The sequence below is a fragment of the Malaclemys terrapin genome, chromosome 13 (genome assembly GCF_027887155.1).
Source record: "Malaclemys terrapin pileata isolate rMalTer1 chromosome 13, rMalTer1.hap1, whole genome shotgun sequence".
Taxonomy (NCBI): Eukaryota; Metazoa; Chordata; order Testudines; family Emydidae; genus Malaclemys; species Malaclemys terrapin.
Genome location: NC_071517.1, coordinates 17,658,415 through 17,675,832, shown reverse-complemented (window position 1 = coordinate 17,675,832; position 17,418 = coordinate 17,658,415). Strand labels below are relative to the sequence as shown.

The following is a 17,418-nucleotide window of genomic DNA, read 5'->3' as shown; positions in this document are numbered from 1 at the left end:
TGGTTATTCTATGAGGCCATGTCAGTTTGTTAGTAATACTGTACATGGAATCTTCCTCAGCATTTCGGAGGTTAACAGGTCATCTTGCTCTGTGTTCTGAATACTCTACACCATTTCTTCTTAATCCATGGAGCCATGCAGCCCCTAGTGATAAATTTATCACTTAGTATATGGCTTTTCTCCTAAAATCCTCTTCAGGGAACAATTCTCCTATGCCTTAGATAGTGACTAATTGATAACTTTCTTTAAGAGGACTGGATGATAACTTTCTTTAAAGCACTATATTATGATCAGTGGTCTTTCAAAGGAGAGTGCTGCTCTCTTAATTCTCACCTTCATTATTTTAATATCTCTGTAAAATGGATTTCTAATGGATCTATATTGCCATAAAACTTCAAGGATGGTGGGTGGGTATCAATAAATTCTTCAAAATCAGAGTGACTCTTCCAGTCAATTAAGGAGTGGACTGACAGGCTTTGAAAGCAGTCCAGTCCCTGGCTTGGAAGGATTGCAGTCTCATGTATGGTGTGGGAGTTTAAAGCAAGTGGAGGAACTTCTCTTCTATTTGATTCTATTCTGTTTTTCATATGGCCCTCATCACCATAGTATCTGAGTGAATGTGGTTATAAGGGAGAGTAACTGGGCCAAATGTTGCTTAATGCAGAAGTGCCATGGCTGTTGCATTAAGCAACAAAGCTAGTATTTGTCACTTGTGGTGCTTTATTTCTCACTTTCCCTCCCCATGGATAGATCTTGTAGGCCAGGGGTAGGCAACCTATGGCACGCATGCCAAAGGCGGCACGCGAGCTGATTTTCAGTGGCACTCACACTGCCTGGGTCCTGGCCACCGGTCTGGGGGGCTCTGCATTTTAAGTTAATTTTAAATGAAGTTTCTTAAACATTTTAAAAACCTTATTTACTTTATATACAACAATAGTTTAGTTATATGTTATAGACTTATAAAAAGAGATCTTCTAAAAACGTTCAAATGTATTAATGGCATGCAAAACCTTAAATTAGAGTGAATAAATGAAGACTCGGCACACCACTTCTGAAAGGTTGCCGACCCCTGTTTTAGGCTTTGTCAGGAATTCAGAAGCCCCTTTGGGTTCACGGACAGAAAGATAATTCTTCATTCTTTCAGATCACCTATAGAATCTTACCAAAATCACAAATATGTCATGAATGCTTTAGTCAAATGAAAGGTATGCTGTAAATCCTTGCAGAATAATCGTAATAACAATGATAGTGCATTTTCATCCACAGATCCCAAAGCATTCAATAAAATTTGCTGACTCCAATGGGTATGTAGTGGGGTCACCCAGCTTTGAAATGCAGTCATCTCTGAGATGGAAGGCAGCAACGTTTATGCAGTACACAATTAAGGACAGAAAGAAAAGAATGCTATATTCAGTTGAAACTATGGGGAAATATTAGATAGGCAGGACCAATTATCCAATGGAATTTGGCCAGAACACTGGAACTAAATTTTTTATTAAAATAATTCCAATTCACACACATTAAGTAAGCCTCATAACACCCCTCAGAGGTATGGAAGGTAAATATCAAGAGTCTGAAGAAAATGTTGCAAAAAGCCTTTCTACCATAACAGGAATGATGCAGTATTGACAACACTTTCTTCCCAACATCCCCCTCCCTCCACATGAATAAATAAAAAGAAAGAAAGAAAGTGAAGCAATTCGACCAACCATCCAAAAAACTCCAAACCCCTACCCGAAGGGGAGATTTTACCCCCAAACCTGAGAAGAACCAAATGTCCACTAGGGTCATTGCTAGAGCTAGTGATTTTACGTGGAAGATGTTCCGATACTACAGTGGTGGGTGGCAATATAAAACCCTAAAATAGATAGACAGAATATTATTATATCCAGTTTACAGGAGGATGCACTGAGGCACAGCGAAATTAAGAGATTTGCCCAAGGTCATTATCAGATCTGGAAACAGAAACCAGGAGTCACTATATTATTACCACTATATTCTCACCATTAGACAATACTCCCTCCCTAAAGTGAGCCAGATAAATTAAACCTGTCAATGTTCTTCTATCTTCAGCAGACAAAACTTGAATTCACCTCTATAGATTAGGATCTATATTTTCACTTTCTGCTGCAGGCTTTTTATTACAGAGTGTCAGAGACTTAAGTATCAGTTCCCCGAATTGATCTGTCATTGGCAGGTTTAATACCCCCAGCACTTCACTGCTATTTTGTACACTCCTTGTTGTATTTTGAGCAATGGCTAGGCTGTTACCCTCAGATTCTTTGTGCTCACTTCACTGTCTAACTGCATCACTGATCCACTGCTGGTGTTAAAGCACTCCAAGAGAACCACCTACAAGCAAAATTGACCTATCTGAAACCAAAGACATTTTTTTAGCCTCTCCAGACTCCTCAGATCTGTATTCCTGTATGAAACTAGCTATTGTCATATCAGTTTACATTCTCCTTCTCAGATGCCTCTGTAACCTTTGTACTCCATAAAGAGGCTCTTAATCCCTCCTGCTCCCATTTTACTCCACCCCACATGGGTGGACAACCACATGGGTAAAAAGTTGAGCAGGAGAAACCCATTCTAGTATCTGCTGTTACCACCAGCACAGCTGGAAATGTGTGAACTACTGCAGAGTCAGCAGGGTGGAACACAGAACATTGTTTTTGCTTAGGTGCCAAAAATAAAATTAGCCTGATTTTTGTAGGTGCATGTGCAGCTCCCATTGAAGAAGGGGTTAATATGGCCTTGAGAAGGATAAGGAGATGAGTTGCAAGGGCTTCTGGAACCTTGTTTGGTGGTCTTCTCATTGTGGAGTGAACAGATGTATCCCAGAGTGCAAGGAAAGAACAAAGAAAGAACATATCTACAAATAGTTAAAGTGTAGCAGGAATGAAAGATTAACAGGTCAACGTGCAATTTTTGTTTCTTCTTCTGAAAAGTGAGATGAGAACCAGTTATTTAAATCTGATTTGCTATAAATATGAAGACATAAGAAATCATTTTAATTTATTTTCTGAAGTCAAAATATGCGCGTAGTGTGGCTGGGAAGAGGATGGGTCTGATCATCAGAGGTGTTGAGCATGTGCAATGCATTTTGAAATCAACATCCATCCCAGAATCAGCCTTGATCAGAAGTCACCCCACTGCCATCTAATTCATAAAAATCTGGCTCTGCCTATCTTGTCAGAATAACAATATATTACCAAAGAAGGTTTATAAGGTGGTTTCCAGAAATTCTTAATCTTGCATAATGACACAAGCCCCAGCCCTTCCAAAGTGTGGGGATTTAATTTATCCTAAACAGTAGCTACTTCTGATTATACAAGTTGCTTGAACTGAAGATTGTATACTCTTTATTCTGCATGGGAGAAGCCTTTGATTGTCTTTCTGACCTACTCTCACACTCTTTGGTTGGGTTGTTGGAAAAAATTTCCTGTCTAAAAGCGGTGGGGCCTATGATGGAAAATGAAAAATATCTTAGATTATCCATTATTAGGCCTCTCCCACCTGATTCCAAAGGGGCAAAATCCCAGAATTCCTGCTCCCAACATACAAAATTAATGTAGCTCTGTGATCTTGGCTGCTACACTTAGGTCCATCTGTCCAAAGTGCATGGTGCCCTGTCAAAAAAGTTTGCCAGATCCTTTCCCCTTGGGCACAGGGATACCCAGAAATTATCGGTTTACAAAGATTGCTGGCATCACACTTCAAATTCATTCTCTTCTACAGGAATTCCTCTTTTTGTTCCAGCAATGAAATACCAGCATCATATGACCCCCTTCCATTCCCTTCACACTTGATCACATCTGTTCTTGCTCATGTGTGACAAAGAAAATACTTGAACTGTGCAGGGAAAGGATAGAGTTCAAAGGCAGCAGGGTCTACCTGAAACATAGGCTACATTTCAGTAGATGCCTTGGAAATTGATGAAGGCCATTCAGGGTTTGCTACAAAGATGTTAAATATTGGCCCTCGATATGAAGGAAATTGTATGGTGGAAGGTGGCACAAGGAGAAAAAGGGCTGATTTCTATGAAACTCAAAACGCAAGCTGTTCACTTGCCCACCAAAATGAGAACCTAGCTGAAGAGTGAAACACAGGTCAACAGGCCATATAATATCTTTTCATCTAGGGCAAAGAAAATACTAGGTAGTTTTAGGTAATTAATCTTGGTGCATGTTAAACCCCCTTAATTGTGCTAAGCATAGAAATGAAACGCACAGAAATTAAATAGTATATCAGCTGTCTCTTAGACACAGGCAGCCTGGGAAGCATTCAGTACTGCAGGTTGCTGCAATTATGATTGGTGAACCAGAAAATACCTGTTAGCACAGTGAGACATAATGAAGGAAACGTTTGGGTGAGAAGTTGTGGAGTTGTCCTCCGTTTCTGGATGAAAATACTGGATGAGCATATTTGGCTGAGTCATACTATCATCTGTGTGGACCATTGTTCATGTATAGAAATGTTTAAGGGCATGACTTACTGACCTATAGTAGTCCAAGTAGTTGAGGGTTCTCAGGATAGGTAGAATAGGCACTGCCTATCCTGTTTTAAATCAGATGCATTATAACCTTTACTCACATCTGTAAGTTGCTCTGAGTACTCCTTTGTGTGTCAGTTTCACTTACCAACTTTCAGAGATGCACCAAGTCAGAGATGTCTCAAACTTGCCAAACACCTCTGCTTGAATTTCAAGGGAGCACAGCCAAGAGAATTAGAAATGCAAAATTGGGAATAAGTCCAGTGGTGGCTGAGCCAGGAGAAATCAAAGCAGGGAAAATCAAATTATGGATTGAACAATCCTTGTATTCAATGATAAAAGAACACTAATTGAAATATTTTTAAATGCATTTTTATCATTACAAATAGCACCTTAAAATATGGACAATGATTTTTTTTTTAAATCTAATTTACTTTTCACAATTGGTTCTGTGTAGGGGTGTGTGTATTTTAAAGAATACTTTTTGCATTTATTTCAGCTTGGCCAAGAATATACATCAGTTAGTTTCACTTTTGGTTTTAGTCAGTTTCAATTTCAGGATATCATGAACTTTGCCTCATGCTACAATGTTTGTGTGGAAAACACACACATGGGAATGTTTACTTCTTAAAAAGACATTTTGAATTTAAAAAATCAGGCAAATACTTCTGATCTTAGATTTTACAATGTTTACAAAATCTTAATTTTGGGCCAAATTTGACCTGACAAGTAACCTTTTAATATAGCTAAACAAACAAGAATTTTCAGTAGAGGGCAGTTGTAGCTATAAAAATTTTATTTTTTGACATAATAATCCCATTATAAGCTTTTACTTAGATTGTACTATATACATCAGTGATGAAGATACATGGCTGTCTCTGTTTTGTTTGCACTGTATTGGGTTGTTGTCTTATGTTGAACAAAAGGCACTCTGAAAGTAACAACCTGGCAATTTACTTCCTTCTTTTGGGGAGGTCGTTGGGGGAAGCCGTTTGCAGGTGTTGACCTACATTTGTTTAACAGAAAAAGGTAAAGAAAGCTCATCTGAATTATCTACACAGTTACACTAGTACAGACTACTTGCCTTTGAAATGTAAATAGCTTAGACCTTGATGTGTAAGAGCAGCAACACTGTAGTCAAAGGTCTATCAGCCTCACATTGCATTAGAAAAAATATATGTGAATTTAAAGTCGTGGTGAAAGGTGCTAGATTGACATTCAAAATGTAGGGAAATTGTTCTTAATCATTTTGCTTTTTGGTGCTTATGAAGCAAAATAGTACACTTAAATCTGATTTTTATAACATTTTGCATACATATAGATCTTGGTCTGACCTAGAGAACACACTTTGTTCTAACTGTAATGATCTGATATTTCATGTTTTATTATTTTTTATCTTTGAAGTTCTGTTTCTATTGCATTCTGGAACAATATGGGCTCCCTCCAGTGGCCAAAGTAACATGTATGCTCTCAGTACTGTTAACCAAAGACATTTTAGCCTACTTGTTAAGGTATTGTCTTTGCATCAGAGGTACTGAATTCAAACTCGATTAGGATTGTATTTTTATTAACAAAAATGTCATATGTTTATTACATATACCACTAAATTTTCAACACTTAAGGTCTAATCCTGCAATCCATACTCAATCACTTAAGGCAATTCCTTATTGATTTAAGGTAAATTGATATAAGGCACTCAAACCAATTTGCTAGTGTCCACACAAGAGGGTTGTACTAATTTAACTAAATCAGTTCTAGGTACACATGTTGTGTGTAGTCAAGGCCTAAGTTTTGCAGGATCAGAACCTAAATGTTTATTATCAAAGGTAGTTTGCTGAGTACTTGCCTCACTAATTTGTGCCTGCTGCAGGAAGTTAGAGGCACAAGTGCTCAGATTTGTACCCACTATTCAGCTGCAGATACAATTTATGTCCACAAAAGGGAGAACATCCTTTAAAAAATTATCGCTATGTGTATTAAAACTATGTACCCAGCAATCCTTGCAAATTGCGCCTGATCGTGCAGTACTTTCTCAGTCAAAATTGCCTGAGTAATGCTAAATCAGGTCCATATACCGTAAGGACTTAAGTGCTACAGAAAATGCAAAACAAAAACTGGCCCTAGATTTAAAATATGCATTGGCCCTGGTACATTTTGCGTTGTCATTTGCGAATTACGTTGGATGTTGGCATAGTTTTCTTTTGAGCATTGTGCACCGCTGCGTTCTGGTATTGGTGTATGTTGCCTTTGTGCCAACTGTACTGGTGCATTTTGCAGTGAGGGTATTTAGCATCAATCTTGGCAATTTTTGCATTGCTTCTTCACTGAAAGCTGGCGGTCATGCATTTTTAAAGTCACGTTTTCCATCGGCGCGCTTAGCCTTGTGAACGGTGCATATGTTTTTGCGATGCGGGTTGCGTTGCTGCGCTGTGTTTAGATGGCGATGTTATTTGTCGGTGCTGCATTTTAAACTCGCACAAAAAGGCAATGCCGCGAACGAGTTGTGCATATACCGGCCGCACGGATGCATTTTGCACATGCAATGCGAGAGGGTGCGCAACGTGCCCAGATGCGCGGGCAGCAGGTGGGAGCCGAGTGCCTTCCTGCGCAGTTAGGTGACACACAAGGCTGCTCTAGCCAAGATGGACGGAGTGAACAGAACCTGTCGGGAGAGGAGGGGGGGGACCAGGGGAGCTCGCGCGTCCTCAGATCTCGGGAGCGCGCGGGAAGGGGGGGGGTAGAACCTGCCGCTGAGCCGCGGCGCTGATTGGCTCTGCCACCCAACTCATTTGCATGCCGCAGTTTCTCCCCCCCATCACGTGATCAGAGGGGGGCGCTGAGGCTTCCTGTTTGAGGTCAGTGAGGGGGGGGGGAGAGGAAAATCGAGCAGCGGGCCTCCCTCTGGTCTCGCGCTGCCTGGCGGGGTTCTTGTCAGTTAGCAACAAAATGGCCGCGGTGGCAGCAGCTCTGCTCCTGAGGACGGTGGTGGCGGTGGCGGCAGCATCAGCGAGGAGGAGCGGGGGCCCGGCACCGCCTGCCTGCTAGAGAGAGAGAGAGAGCGCGAGACGCTGCAGCCCCAGCCTCCCCGCCACAGAGAGACTTTGCCTGAGACGCTGCTGCTGCAGCCCCCTGGGGAGACGTTGCTGCCTCAGCCTCCTGCCTCCCCCCGGGGCGCAAGACTCCTGGATCCCCCCCCGCCCCCAGTGAGAAGCTCCGCTGCGGCAGCTTCCAGCCTGGTCCTGAGAGACGCTGCTGGATCCCTCTGGAGGAGACGGAGAGACCCCGCTGGATCTCCCCTCGTCCTCCTCTTGCTACTGGATCCTCCGCGAGAGACGCTCTGCTGGATTCCCCTCGCCCCATTGGGTCCCCCCTGTGAGAGATCCTTCTGCTTGGATCCCCCATAAGAGAGACTGCTGGATCCTCCCCCTGTGAGTGACTGCTGGAGCCTCCCCCCCAGTCCTTCTCCCCGTGAGAGAGACTTCATTGGATCCTCCTCCTGCCTGGATCCCCATATGAGACTCTCTGTTGGATCCTCCTGTGGCTCCATATTTTGGAGGGGGAGCCCTCTTTTAACCCGTTTGTGGGATCCACTTTTTCCTTTTAATTTGCACTTTTTGAAGCCTCAGATGCTCCTCCATGTGGACTGAGAATCCATCAACACAAACAAGAAATAAACTCTCCCTGATCCACTCCAGATTCTGAATTCCTGGGTTTTTGCTGCAACTCGAAAGCAAATGTGTATTTGAAACAAAATTCGGGTGCAAAAGTCTAGCTAGGGACGTCTTTCCCCTTTCTCCACTGGAAATCAAAAGCTTGTTTTGGAATTGAACCTGTTTCTCCTGCACTTGGGCTGGATAACACTGAAGCTCTTTGCTCTTCTGCTTGGATACTGTTTTCTTGTTGACTTGTTTTTCTTCTCTTCTGTGGCAGGTTGTGGGGGGAGTTGCTTTTTGTTTTTGTTTTAGTTCGGGGAGGGAACTGAATCTTTTTTTCTGGCCGTGTGAGATTTTTTTTTTCCTATTCAGATTCGTGAAATTACGGGTATTTTTTAAAAAAGCATTAAAATAAGCAAGAAGCACGTCAGAGAGACCACACGCTAGACGAAATACTCACTTGTTTCATTATAGAAAGACTGAGTCGAAAGCTGCCAAAGAGCCCCTGAAGGAAAAGAAAAGGTAAGGGGCGATCGTTTTATATTAATCTGGAATCAGTAGAAGTTGGAGATGGAAAAGACCTGTTAAGTCATTTCGTTAGTGCATGCCACCCTTTCCCCCCCCCTGGAGTCCAGGGCAGGATTTTTCACTATATCTATATTTTATTTTCAAATAAGTCTTCACCTTTTTCTTTTATTATGGAGCCGGTGGAACAAATAATACTCTACTCTAATATACTTCCACACAGACTGTTTTAACAGTTATTTTAAGAGATATTTTAAAATCAAAATACGTTTCCCTAGTTCCTGTTGGTTAAAAAATAGACCTTTATAAAAACTTGTTATTGTCATATGACGATTTTTTTACACGTATCTGATTATCATCACCTGCATAATCATTTTAGTTGGAGTCCCATATGTAGCAGTTAAAAATGTTCTAGCTTACAGGAAGAACCGTGTGAGTTTGCTTTTAATAAATCATAATGGATGTGAGTTGATGTGTAGCGTTTGAAAATTAGTTTAAAATAATTAGCCTTGTTATGAAGCGAGGTCACCGGGGCTGCTTTTGATCATAACCAAGTAGGTGAAACTTGAACATCATCCTTGATGGTCAGCTTCATTTAAATGGTAGCTCTTTAGATCCCTAGATTTTTTTTTTTATACAATTAAGTTATGGTAACCACCATAACTTAGTCTCTGAATACTAGACGTGAGAGAGATAATTTTTCATATTTTCATGAAGCCAGATTGTCCTTATTAGTTTCAGTAAGCACATCAGTAAGGAACAAAAACCATGTTGCTAACTGCAAAGGGGGATGGATGTTCAATTGTTATCCTTAGAAATCAAGAGACAGTGGAAGTTTATTAAAGGTATTTGAATCCTCTTTGTTTTATTTTGCAAGTTTGTGTCAAAGGGTAATCTCCTTACTGTGCAATTGCGCATTAGTAGAAGGTCCAGTTATGAGACTCACTGAAATAATTCATATATTCACTCATATATCTCCTGCCTCATATAATACAATTTTGTTTTCTTAAGTTATATATTTTTAATTGTTATTGCTGGAAATTTCAGCATTTTATTTTCTTTAGAATGGCCACTATAATCTAGCTAGTCATACTTTAATTTGGTTCTAGCATTAGCTTTATTCTCTGCTTCAATTTGGATATTTTTCTTGGAAAATATTTGACTGCTTATATTCAGTTTATATAATTTCCAACTTTGATTTGTATTTTTCTTGAGCACAACATGGCCATTTTTTCATATAAATTAATTGAGGAAATATTTTTTCCTGTATCTTAAACTAATTTGATTTTATATTCAGTGGAATCCAGACTAATAATTGAATTTCATTGTTGGACTAATTAAGCTAGTTAAAACCCAATAATTGCTGCTGTTAGTGGTCTGGTGTTATATATAGATATATATCTTAAATCAGATGAATATTGTTACACTAAGAATAATGAACAAGACAACATCTGTTGTTGGATACCATTATTCAAATGATTTTTAAAATCCTTACTAGCATTAAATGTTTCCTCGATTTGGATTCAGTGAGAGATGACCTTTGGATTTTGGTTGCTGTTGTACATTATATTTGACTGTTTAAGACATCACTGGGGTGGTAAACATCATAGATTTAGAAAACCTTTGTTTGCTTCTCTCAGAAATATGTATTGGGGGTTAGGTGAGATAGTAATGGATGCAACCTAAGAAATTACCTGAGGTTTTTTTCCTGTGCCTAATAGTTGAATTGCTTCACATCTTCTGTGACTTGTTAAATCCAGTAAGCTTCCATTTGAACATCTCTCCAGCTACTTTAATCCATGAATTGTGAACTATGATCTCAAAATGGTGTACTAACAAATGTCTAAAACTTACTTATCTTTGAGTAATATTATTTTGTCTACTACTGCCCCTTTTAAAATCTTTTCCAAATTGACTCTTCTCCTTAATAGTAACTTGTGTATAAATAGTTAAGAAGGCTGGTGCTAGATATTTCTATATAACTTTATTTTTTGGTGAAACAGTGGAAGACACTGTTGTTATTGGATATCAGTATTTTTATAGTCATGTTTCTTAACTTCTAAATTCAGACAATCTGGTTCCCAAAAAAGGCTGTGGTAAGCAAGTTCAATACTGGATAACTTGAGGGAACCTGGATGGTTCAAGGGACTGGTAATAGTTTTTCACCTCTGTGTGACCACATTAAATTCAGTGAAGCATGTTAACTTCTGAAATCATCTGACCATTGTTAGGCAGACAAGGTGGATGAGGTAATATCTGTGAAATGAGAATGGTCTCAGTTCGGTTCCTGGTGAACAGGTGCTTACATCCCCAAAATTGCTGTTGTATTGGCCAAGGAATGAGTGGGCATGGAGACCTAAAGGCAGTCCCTCCAGAACAAGGTTAAATCATGCATCAGAGGCTGTTTGGGGTGGGGCTGAGAGTATGATGTACTTGTTCTTTGGACAAATAAGAAGACTGAGTCTGATGTAAGTAGTGTCATAGGCCAAATTTGTTAGTGCAAAATGACTCTGCTGTTCAGAACTTTTTCAGGTGTTTGATATCGCACTTACGATTTGTTTCAGTTCTTTGCAGGATAGAAAGCTATAAGTAGAGCATTATTGACAAATATTAATTGTTTGCTAATGTACAAGCCTACAGCTGTTTTTAAAAAAGCCAACTTTTATTCTTGAGTTAAATGGGTGATGGGTCCTTTACCATGTTTGCTTGGTGTCTGTCAATTTATGCTGTACAGATTCTTTTGTGATTAGGAGGTTATCTGGTACATAGCTTGGATGTTGTACCAAACACCTACTAGGCAGAAGACTAAACCTGCTAGCAAGAGGAAGAGGTGAAGGACAACAGGGAGGAGAGCTAGTCTAGTCCGCAAGCAATGTCCTGGTGAGAAGCCTAGTCTCAACAAAGTTTCCCAGCTGGGAAGGGAAAGTGATGGAATTTCTGACAGAGTGCTGTCATTAAACCTTGATTGGGGTCTCTTTTTAAAAAAGATTTGCTAATTTAAAGCTCCATCCTTTTCAAGTTTTCTGGAATGTCTTTGCCCCCTTTCCAAAACTGTCTCCTGTGCTCTGTGAATGGGAATGTGTGCATCACCCTCTTTCACTAAAAAGCAACAGAGGGTCCTGTGGCACCTTTAAGACTAAAGGTGCCACAGGACCCTCTGTTGCTTTTTACAGATTCAGACTACCCCTCTGATACTTGACCTCTTTCACTAAGTCTCTTGTCAGTTGCTCTAAGTAGGGTCTTTCCTTACCTCCTAACAGCTAAAGTACGCTTTTGGTGAAGTTTGTGATCCTTATGTTGAAATTTTAAGGACAATAGCTAAATATTTTACTTCTGTTTTGTTTTTATATTTTTGAATATGATTGATGTTGATGAAAATTTTTTTCAGCTAGTCAGGATGAATTTTTCCAAATAAGTTTTGAGAAAAGCATGATCATTTGGGCATAACAATACAGTCTCCCACAATCTTAAGATTCTTTGTGTTGACTAAATACTAAGGATGTTAGTAGTTTAATGAGGTGTGAAACTCAAAGTGAAGCATCAGATCAGAGTGAGACTTTTCCCACCATAAACTACAAATTATTTAAATCTTGAAATAATTTGACGATGAATATAAATTGAACTTAAGAAGAATTCACTTAAAGAACAGAGTCTACAAATGCAGTCTATCTAGAAATACCACAAGCATTTGGTAGGCTACTTTTTGAGAATCTTGGTTACTTAGAATTGTGAACAGATTTGTTTTTCATATAGAGGACTTAGTTTCCTTACTTGCTGACTTCTAGAGAAAACAGCTAACACTATAAGCTGCTTACATATCAATGTTTGAGTTACTGAAAACAATCTACAGTTTATTGTTAACATTATAGACTCCCCTTTTCATTAATGAGAAATCTATATATTAAAACAGTGATCTGGAAATGTTTTACTTTCAGTCTTAGTTATGAAAAATCAATGAGACTGGTGACAGTGGGAATGGATAATACTTTAAATTACATTTATTTTCCTCTAGGCAGCTGTCCTTGCAGAGATAAATATGCACTTTTCCAAATGCTGTCATCTGGCCCCTTTCCAAAACAAGCTGAAGGAGGAGGTCAGGGGTGGAGCAGTCTTTTACTTCAGCAAAGGCAGGCTCTCAGTTGGAAAGAATTGTTAGATAAAGTCCATGTAGTACTGACTATGTGAACACTGCAGGCTCAAAGTTAAAAAACAAACAAACAAAAAAACCCCCTAAACCTTTCTTATTCAGATAAAGTAGACTGTTAATTTCCCATATGTTAATTTCTGTTACTATAGTTATTTATGTAGTAATTTCAAGTTATTCTAGTTTAATTGTGGACATGTATACTGCTTACTTGAAAAAATCAATGAAAAATGTAAGTCATTGATTGTTCAATTTTTGGTCACACCAAACATGTGCAGCACAGAATTACTATTAGTTTTAATAGTTAAAATTCAGATAACATCATAGTAACATCATCAAACGGTTTTCTCCTGACTTGGAAGTTGCAGGTAGAAGTTTGTCATTCCCTTAGTATTAGAGATGAATGATAAGGAAACCTCTTTAATGCCTGGTGACACTACAGTCTAGCCAATTTTGTATCAGCTGGTGCCTTTTAGTGATTAATGGGCTGGAGGTTTTCAGTTGCATTATGAAGATATCAGTGAGGATAAATGGTATTTGAGAGAGAGTGAATTGGGAGATGCTTTAGAAATTACGATATAAAATTGTGTGCAGTATTGTAGGTGTGTTGTCTCTTAAATAAAATTGCATTACTAAATGGATTTTACACTCTGCATGGCCTCTTTGATTTAGTGGTAAAAAGTAACCATGTAAAGAGAGAGTGCCGATTTTAATGAATGGAGGAATAGAAGTCAAATTTAGTGCTTATAGAGCAATATATGGTTTTGTTTTAGAAATCTTGTCTGTTTATGAAAATTATTAATCTGTCAGAAAATCATGCTTTAGAGTTTGGACTCTTAATATAAGCATATTTAGAAATATCTTGCATGTAACACTTAAAATATGACTAATCTGCATTGTAGTTTTCAGAAAGCAACTACAGATGTGACCATGTATTAAGTTATTTTCTTTTGTGTGAACTGCCACTTTAAAAAATTGCTTTAGTGCCATTCTGCTGGTCAAAATTAGGTTAGTTAAATTATTGATTGTAGTTGGAGACTAAGTTTTGCTATTAAATCACAATTATCATGCGTAGATTCTTTTTACTTAGAGAAAATATTCAAATTTTTATTAGTATTATATTAATCTGACCCCCCCCCCCCCCCCCCGAAATGTTCTTGACATGCTTACTTTTTCTAAAAATGTTTTATTTGGCAGTCTGTTCCTTTTGAGTTTACATTTTAATCTTACCTCTTTCAAATCAAAAGCCATTTCTTTCTTTATTCCTTTATGAAGACATGCTGGATAACACTATTAATATCTATAGAAAGATCTGTATGAAGTGGTTAGCTATATATTTACAGTATTCAGAGTTCCAGGAATCTAAGCATCAAATTTTGAATTGATTAATCTTGACCCTGGATGTGTCAGCCGTACAATTTTATAAAATTAAAGTCCTGTGTATAGTTGTAATTCAGACCTATGAAATATTAGAAGTTTGAGGAGGTAGTAGTGAAGGCAGCTTTCTGGAGCTCTTTCCTTTTGTGGTTTATGTCATGGAGGGCTCAGCAGAGTGAGAACAGTTATTTGTGCTATAGCAGTGATGTTTTATGGCTGGATGCCCGGATTGTCTAGCTTTGCAGACAGCCCCATCGTTTGTCTTTTGAGGTCTGTGGAGGTGGAATACATTCTTAATGTACAACTATCTGCAACTTGCTGTTCCTGTGTCCTGAAATGTACGTTCATGTCAGAAATTTAAATCCAAGTGAGATTTTTCTCTAGTTTGTCAACAAATGTAATGGAATTTATTTTTACAAGTTTTTGTTTAAAGAATATTCACGGTAATCTCTTGGGGCTTGTCTACACTATAGGGAACGGCTATGGCACTGCAGCTGTGCTGCTATAGACACTTGCTGTGGTGACCTCCTTGAGAGGCGGTAGCTAGGTCAACAGAAGAATTCTTCTGTCGACATAGCAGTGTCTATACCAGGGCTGATGTCAGCTTGTGTGTGTCTGTCAGGGGTGTGAATTTCACAGCCCTTAGTGACATAGCTAGTTGACCTAAGTTTTAGGTGTAAACTAGGTCTTACTTGGAAATGTAATTTCTTTGTATTTAAAAACATGTTATATCTATTCTAAAGCTAATTTTTGTTCAGACTGAAGAGTGGAATCTTTAGAGAGAAAAATGAGGCAAATAGTTCTTCAGAGAAAAATATATTTGTCAAGTAAATGTGACATACTTTGTGGTAAATAAACCCTAGAGAAACACACATTGACAGGGCTCAAAATATTGTATGACAACTACTAGCTATAGGCTGATAGCAAACATGGGATTAATGGGACCTGTGTTGGGCTTCCCACCAAGCTGCTGCCTGTGGGCCAAAACTTTATATAGTCAATAGTAGATATCTACTGAAGAAGGAACTTCATTTTCTTCCTGGCTGCTGTTTCCTTTCCCACTCCCTTTCTTCCTTCCTTTATTCTTGTTTGTGTATACTCTGTGTTTGCTACTTCCATTTTGTGGATATTTATGTGGACTTCCAGTGACAGATGAGAGCCTTTTTTCATTTACTGTTTGTGAAGGTAAATTTTTGTTTACTCGTTTAGCTTTATTGAATAGAATTTTAAGGCGGTAGTTTTCCATTAATATACAAAAACATGAGTTCATCTTAAACTCTATTTTTAGTTCAAATTGTTATTGGCTGGCACTTCATGTTGAAGGTGCTGCCCCCGCAGTGGATCCCAGCCAATGGGATCTGCGGAGCCAGTGCTCAGGGCGGGGGCAGCATGCAGAGCCGCCTGCTGTGCCTCCACCTAGGAGCAGTTGGGGACAGGTCGCCGCTTGCAGGGAGCCGCTCATGGTGAGCACCCCCGGATACGGCACCCTGAGCCCACGCCCCAGCCCCGCACCCTATCCCGCACCCAAATTCCCTCCCTTTTAGTTAACCAGCATTTTTTCCACTTACCGCCACTCTGCATTTCCCCAACATGCCAGATAAAACAGCTTTTACTGTTCTAGTATCTCCAGAGAATACCTGTTTCACTGGGAAGGCTGCACGAATTTATCAGAATTACAACTATTTTTTAAATTTGGCATAAACAATAATTAATTTTGATCCATCTAACTTAACTTCACCAAAACAAGAAAGAAAACTGTATAAAAACAAGAATACCCAATGTAAAAATACTTTAATTGGTCTGTCTGAGTTAATGTGTAGTTTAAGATTGTCATTAAACAGTGAAATATCAGGTCATAATTCAGAGGTAATGGTCATTCTAAAAAATTCTTCATTCTGTTATGGTTATATTTTTCTCAATTTAGTTTACCATATATGTGTTAAGCATGAGTACAGTGGAGTCCTCAAACAATAACAGTAAGTTTAGTTTTCTGACTATCGTCCTGATGTTGATTTATGACTAATACAATATTCATTTAATAAGTTTCTTAATTTAAAAAGTTGAATCATTTTACTAGAGCTTTAGGTATTTGTTGTTCATCTGTTTAGTTATCTTTTCTTGGTAATTAAAGATTCTGCTTTATATTGTGTCTACAGACTTTGCAATCGGTTCTCATTTTTTTTCAGTTAAACTGTAGGTATGGTCTGGAAAATAACCTTGTAAATAAAATTAGTGTACCATATAAAACTCTGTTCAGGTTACAAGATTCTTCAGACTGCCAGCACTGTAGGCTTAACCTGACATTTGAAAATCAAATGGTGTTCTCTACTTAGTGCATTACCAAAAATAGAGAATCTGGAGTAGAATTTTAGCTGTCAAGTTTGATATGAGAGCATGTGGCAACTCATTCTCATTTTATTTGCAGTGCTGATGGTGCTAAAACCTTAAGACATTAGTTCAATAAGCAGTGCTGACTCAGAGTAATTAGGGAAACAACACGTGCCATACATAAGTGGCAGATAGGTTTTTAACGATAACACCACTTGGTTTCACAGAAGTAGTTGGTGCAAAATGTAATTCTGCACTTAATAAGTAGACTTCCCTTGTGTTCTGGTAACTTTAATATGAAAAAACAGCTGCCATGAATTTGTGAAGCGGTGTAGATGATGTTGATCTAACTGCCAATCCAGATTTTCTAACATCATTTGTCATAAGACAGAATGCATATATGGTTGATTTAGGTGTTAGACCACTGATTTCAGTATACCGGTAGTTGTCATAAATGTGTGATGAGTAGTATTCCTACCATTAATGAGCCAGTATCGTGGTATGAATATCATAGTTCAAGGGAAAACATGATTTTCTGTGGGATTTGATGGAATTGGGCAAATGCAGAATTGTTACTGTTTTATGGTAATGCATATATCTTTCTAATCGAGCTTTTTTGACAGAAATGACCCAAATCTGGTTCAGATGTAAGTGTCCACAAATATTTGTTAATTTATCTTCTGTGATAGTCACTTACCATGACTCTTGGCATATTGGAGTCTATTGTCAGACTTTTGTGTTTATTCAGTTATCAGACTTTTGGCTGTATTCATAGATGCTTACAAAATGTATTGTTCTAGCCCAAATAAAGCATTTTGGCTTGTTTATCTCATCTGTAAAAACACAAGAACAAGTTTTAATATTGAAAATAAAACTGTTAGCATAGTTTGATAGTG

The 17,418-nt window shown here is 38.6% G+C and overlaps 1 protein-coding gene across 7 annotated transcripts in view; it reads left to right on the top strand.

The window, feature by feature from the left end:
* Positions 1-17,418, top strand: part of TNRC6C (trinucleotide repeat containing adaptor 6C) — a 578,100-nt gene that overhangs the window by 366,849 nt on the left and 193,833 nt on the right. The window contains exon 1 of one of the 7 annotated variants that reach the window (XM_054047764.1): positions 7,367-8,670. The exons of the other annotated variants lie outside the window; for them this stretch is intronic. The gene's annotated coding sequence lies outside the window, so the exon portion shown is untranslated. Of the gene's footprint in view, positions 1-7,366; positions 8,671-17,418 lie in introns of those variants that run through there. 7 annotated transcript variants of the gene reach the window in all.